This window comes from Abramis brama (assembly GCF_963993115.1).
Source record: "Abramis brama genome assembly, chromosome: 17".
In the NCBI taxonomy this organism is placed as follows: Eukaryota; Metazoa; Chordata; class Actinopteri; order Cypriniformes; family Leuciscidae; genus Abramis; species Abramis brama.
The window spans coordinates 34,792,344-34,797,857 of NC_139979.1; the positions used below are offsets into that span (position 1 = coordinate 34,792,344).

Sequence of the window (5,514 nt, forward strand, 5' to 3'; positions counted from 1 at the left end):
AGTGCTTGAACGATATACTAGACAGACAAATTAAAACAACATTTAACACTCACTGAGGTGTACCGAAATGGCACTCTGGTGATGACGTCATCACAAAGGTTCGTCATCACACACGGATATGTACCAAAGGTGCTCTCAACTCCGTTCAGAGCCCAGGTTATTTCCATATCGGCTCTTCCCATATCGGAAGAAGATAGTGACGCTCACACGCTCTGCCCCATCAGAGCCCTGAGAATATATCTGGAGCATTGTCTCTTTCAGACAGTCAGAACAGCTCTTTATCTGTTTATTTATCTCTATACAATTATTTATTTATTTTTGCCATGTGTATATACTGTGTATGTGTATGTATATATACACTCACCTAAAGGATTATTAGGAACACCTGTTCAATTTCTCATTAATGCAATTATCTAATCAACCAATCACATGGCAGTTGCTTCAATGCATTTAGGGGTGTGGTCCTGGTCAAGACAATCTCCTGAACTCCAAACTGAATGTCAGAATGGGAAAGAAAGGTGATTTAATCAATTTTGAGCGTGGCATGGTTGTTTGTGCCAGACGGGCCGGTCTGAGTATTTCACAATCTGCTCAGTTACTGGGATTTTCACGCACAACCATTTCTAGGGTTTACAAAGAATGGTGTGAAAAGGGAAAAACATCCAGTATGCGGCAGTCTTGTGGGCGAAAATGCCTTGTTGATGCTAGAGGTCAGAGGAGAATGGGCCGACTGATTCAAGCTGATAGAAGAGCAACTTTGACTGAAATAACCACTCGTTACAACCGAGGTATGCAGCAAAGCATTTGTGAAGCCACAACACGCACAACCTTGAGGCGGATGGGCTACAACAGCAGAAGACCCCACCGGGTACCACTCATCTCCACTACAAATAGGAAAAAGAGGCTACAATTTGCACGAGCTCACCAAAATTGGACAGTTGAAGACTGGAAAAATGTTGCCTGGTCTGCTGAGTCTCGATTTCTGTTGAGACATTCAGATGGTAGAGTCAGAATTTGGCGTAAACAGAATGAGAACATGGATCCATCATGCCTTGTTACCACTGTGCAGGCTGGTGGTGGTGTAATGGTGTGGGGGATGTTTTCTTGGCACACTTTAGGCCCCTTAGTGCCAATTGGGCATCGTTTAAATGCCACGGCCTACCTGAGCATTGTTTCTGACCATGTCCATCCCTTTATGACCACCATGTACCCATCCTCTGATGGCTACTTCCAGCAGGATAATGCACCATGTCACAAAGCTCGAATCATTTCAAATTGGTTTCTTGAACATGACAATGAGTTCACTGTACTAAAATGGCCCCCACAGTCACCAGATCTCAACCCAATAGAGCATCTTTGGGATGTGGTGGAACGGGAGCTTCGTGCCCTGGATGTGCATCCCACAAATCTCCATCAACTGCAAGATGCTATCCTATCAATATGGGCCAACATTTCTAAAGAATGCTTTCAGCACCTTGTTGAATCAATGCCACGTAGAATTAAGGCAGTTCTAAAGGCGAAAGGGGGTCAAACACAGTATTAGTATGGTGTTCCTAATAATCTTTTAGGTGAGTGTATATATAACTCCTTTTTAAATCAATAATTCGTGTCAAATTATTTATTTATTTTGTAGGTAGCCATGTAATAAGCAGGATAATGTATAGAGAGGCGGTCGTTATAGCGAATAACAACCCCTTCAGGCTGATTCAAGACCCCTCCGCTTCGCGTCGGGGTCCCGTTCAGCCTGTCGGGGTTGTTATTCGCTATAGCGACCGCCTCTCTATACATTATCCCATATATATATATATATATACCAGAGGTGGGAGTAAGTCACTAAATGCAAGTCTCAAGTCAAGTCCAAGTCTTAACATTGCAAGTCAAAGTCAAGTCATTCTGTTGTAAGGGTCAAGTCAAGTCAAGTCATACTCTTTGTCAAGTCAAGTCAAGTCGCAACTTAGTCATCAAGTCATACCAAGTCACACACAGGCTCGTTTTACACATTTTTTTTAACTCTGGGACTTTTATTACTTATTTAGACACAGAGGGCTGATGGGTTACAAAAATAAATAAACTAACTTGTGTGTAATAAATAAAATATCATTAAGAAGCACTTTAAATGCTCTAAAATAAAAATAAATTAAATGAACACAAGTAAACAAGAATTAATAAAACTTTTCCCATCTTGTGCTAGCCATACATATAGTTATTTTGCTGTGATGTCAAATTTCCAGATACTTACATAATTGTGATGAATTTAATCCTTTTCAAGTTATTATTTTGCAGTGTAAGATTAGTTAACACCTTTAAATATTACATAAATGTATTATCCATTTTTATTAAACTTAATGAGTGTATAAATCAGCAGCAAAAAGTAATTCTTGAAAAAATCTGCACAGTAATTTTATAAAATCTAAACATGTTAATAAAAACAAATTACTATTAGTACTCTTATAAAATTCAATCAGGCAGTCATACATTTCACAATTTTATATTTATATATTAATGTCAAGAATTCAGAAGTGTATTTATATAGCCTACACTACACAGAAATAATATACAATTAAATTATGCTTATTTTAAATGTATTGAGCAGGCTAGGTATAAAAAAAATATAAGCTTTTAATAATCTTTCAGTGCGCAAAACTATGATAATGAAATGCTTCAAAACAGAACGCACAAAGCGCGTATGCAGAATGATGTGCTCAAAGCAACATGGAGTCACAGTGTTCAGCGCTGCGCTGCACAAGTGCGCATTTAAAAGTTCACGGCACAAAGCGAAGAAATGTCGAGCGCACAAATCCTAGTGTATATCTGTCCAACAGTTTATTGATCATTTGTTTCACAGTTTTAAATTCCAGTTATTGTGTGTTTGATGCCGATTCATAGTCCTTGTGATGTGCGTGATCTAACAAGCACACGGTAGTGAGTCATTTAATGTTGAGTATATCTCTTGTTCCTTTTTTTCCTAGCATGATCATAAACTTTTCAGTGAAAATATAAATAAACATGTAATTCTGGGCTAGACCCATGATCCAACTCCATGTTTCTTAATGACAGTAAAAGCTCTCTATTTAATCTTACTCATCTAAAGTGTATGGTTGTGCCAAATCACATCCACATTGGAAAGTGCCTTTTTTGATATCAGCTTCTTTCACTCCAGCACAATCTGTGTGTAGCCAGCCCAAACACGTCACACTGTACCCACAAGGTCTTCGCAACACTGGGATACAATGGCCTGTGAATAAGATACACATGGTATAAGTGTATTCACCTTAAAATATACAGTAAAAACAAACATGGCCTACCCTTTGCCCACTTTCTGAAAAAAGCACACACGCAAGTCCCCTGCCATACACTCCAGTCCTATTGTAGGGGGGCGCCGCTCAAGGGGAGGCACTCCTCGACTACCTCTACATATGCACGACTACGCCACCCTGTTTAACAGGGAAATACTCATGAATTTAATAACCCACGAAAAGGACACACAGGACCGTTGTTATCGAGGAAGGGCCAGAGACGTGGATACAAAGATACAAAAATTTTATTGTAGTCAGCAACAATCTTAAGACAACATTAAAAGACTGGGTAGTCATGCAACACTCAATACTCAAGACGTCAAGGAGGAAGCCGAGGCTTAACAATGGCAGGTACACTACTTTAGTGAGCACAAGGCTCCTATAATCACTCTTACCACCCTGTGCACAGGTATCACACGCACACTCCAATACGGTCAAGCATGAACGCACAGCACTCTGTGACAAAACCTCCACCACCGCACGTGAGGGCCTACTAGCGGCCTGCCTTGAAGCCTCGGCTCCTAGAATGAGAGCAGAAATTACTGCACTGGTTTCAACATACAACAAGGACGCTAACTACAAAAGAAAACACAAATAATAGACATTTAAATCAACAAACCAAAACACAATAACACAAATGATATTTAAGATTTTGTACCAACACAGAGTGTATACATGTAGTACAAAACTATTCTTCTAACAATACTTTCAAAAACAGAACAAACATAAACAAACCAAAACATGCAAAAATAAATACACAGAAAAATATATATAAATCACACAAATTGAAAGACTAGTTGGAGAAACAACCCAGCAATCACAAGAAGGAGCGCTAGAGAGCAAGCGTCACACAAGACGCACAAGTCGAGCGCACGTGTTGATGAGAAATGTTATTGCCGGGAAGAATCCGGACGTACAAACAGCAGGAATCCGGGTGTATAAAGCAGCAGCGTCAAGCAGCGTTGCCCCACAGGTGTCACTGACCAGTCTATTCCTCCTAAAATATAAACATAAAACATATACTTGCAATCTAAAAAGGGAGCGCCACGCAATCGTGAAGGTTTTACGTACCTTCATTTCATAACAGTCGCCCGTCCACGTCACGCGCACACAAGACAACACCATGAGGAACGCCAAAGGAGAGTAACAACTGCCAACAGCCCACAGTTGCGATTTATCCTCAAGCTCAACGCATCACCAGACGCGGAACCGCGCAAGAGGAACGCCATAGGAGAGTAGCAGCTGCCAACAGCCCACAGCCGCAATTTATCCTCGAAGCTAAAACGGAACAATTGTTTACATGACATCACGCATCTCTGTTTAACTAGTCAGCCAAACACATACCTCCAAGCGAGAACGGATGAGGAACCAGGAGGGGCAGTGCCGGGGCAGTGCCTGGGCAATGACGCACCACGCAGACGACAGCCACAGGTAAACAGTGACTCGAAACCCTTTTTATATGGTCCCGCATCGTTATGATTGAACTCACGCCCGAACGCATTAGGTTAATTAGACGCAGCAGTACGTCCCACTACACTATAATGAAAAATAATAATAATTTTCTTTTCCTGTAAATTACTAGTCTGAAACATTTTTCAAGTTAAAACAATAATCAGACAACCAACCTCTACAACAACATATTTTACTAAGTCTGTTGCATGATATTCTGGTAGATATTGTGTTTGTGACAGACCAATGGTCTCTTTGCTCAACCTGAAGCCCTTCAGCTCCATCTCTGCATCTGTTCAAGCTCAACACAAATTAAAGATCAAACATTAGTTGTCATTTTTAAATCAGTCAGACCAGAACATTTTACCAGGCTTTTTCTGATGAAATAAAAACAATGTTCTTAAAGCTAGCTGAAAATTTTGGAACTACATATACATAAAATATTTATTATAGTCTTTAAGTCTTGCAGTGCATACACACACTCCACAGTTGTTTGCATCACCCTGGCTCTGAAGCCACTGTGGTGGATAAGAGATAATCCAATCAGTTTCCATGTGTTACTGAAGCCATCACTGATGAAGAAAAAGATTCATAGACAGTCACAGACAAGAACATTATTAGACACTGCTGATCTGAATGTAATAAAGTGCATTCAGACAGATCATTCATATTAAAAGTCCTGATTACGCTGCCTTTATTTTAATGTGAAATATACCATATGTAATAGTCATTTATGACTAAGAGATTACACATGGTCTTTACAGTAGAC

General features: G+C 40.0%; 1 long non-coding RNA gene across 1 annotated transcript; it reads right to left on the bottom strand.

Annotated features, from left to right (window-relative positions):
* Positions 1–3,523: 3,523 nt before the first annotated feature.
* LOC311067220 lies at positions 3,524–4,603 on the bottom strand. The gene is made up of 2 exons (XR_014603197.1): positions 4,368–4,603; positions 3,524–4,293 (listed from the first exon to the last, which is right to left on the bottom strand). It is a non-coding gene; the product is annotated as an uncharacterized lncRNA (long non-coding RNA).
* Positions 4,604–5,514: the final 911 nt, after the last annotated feature.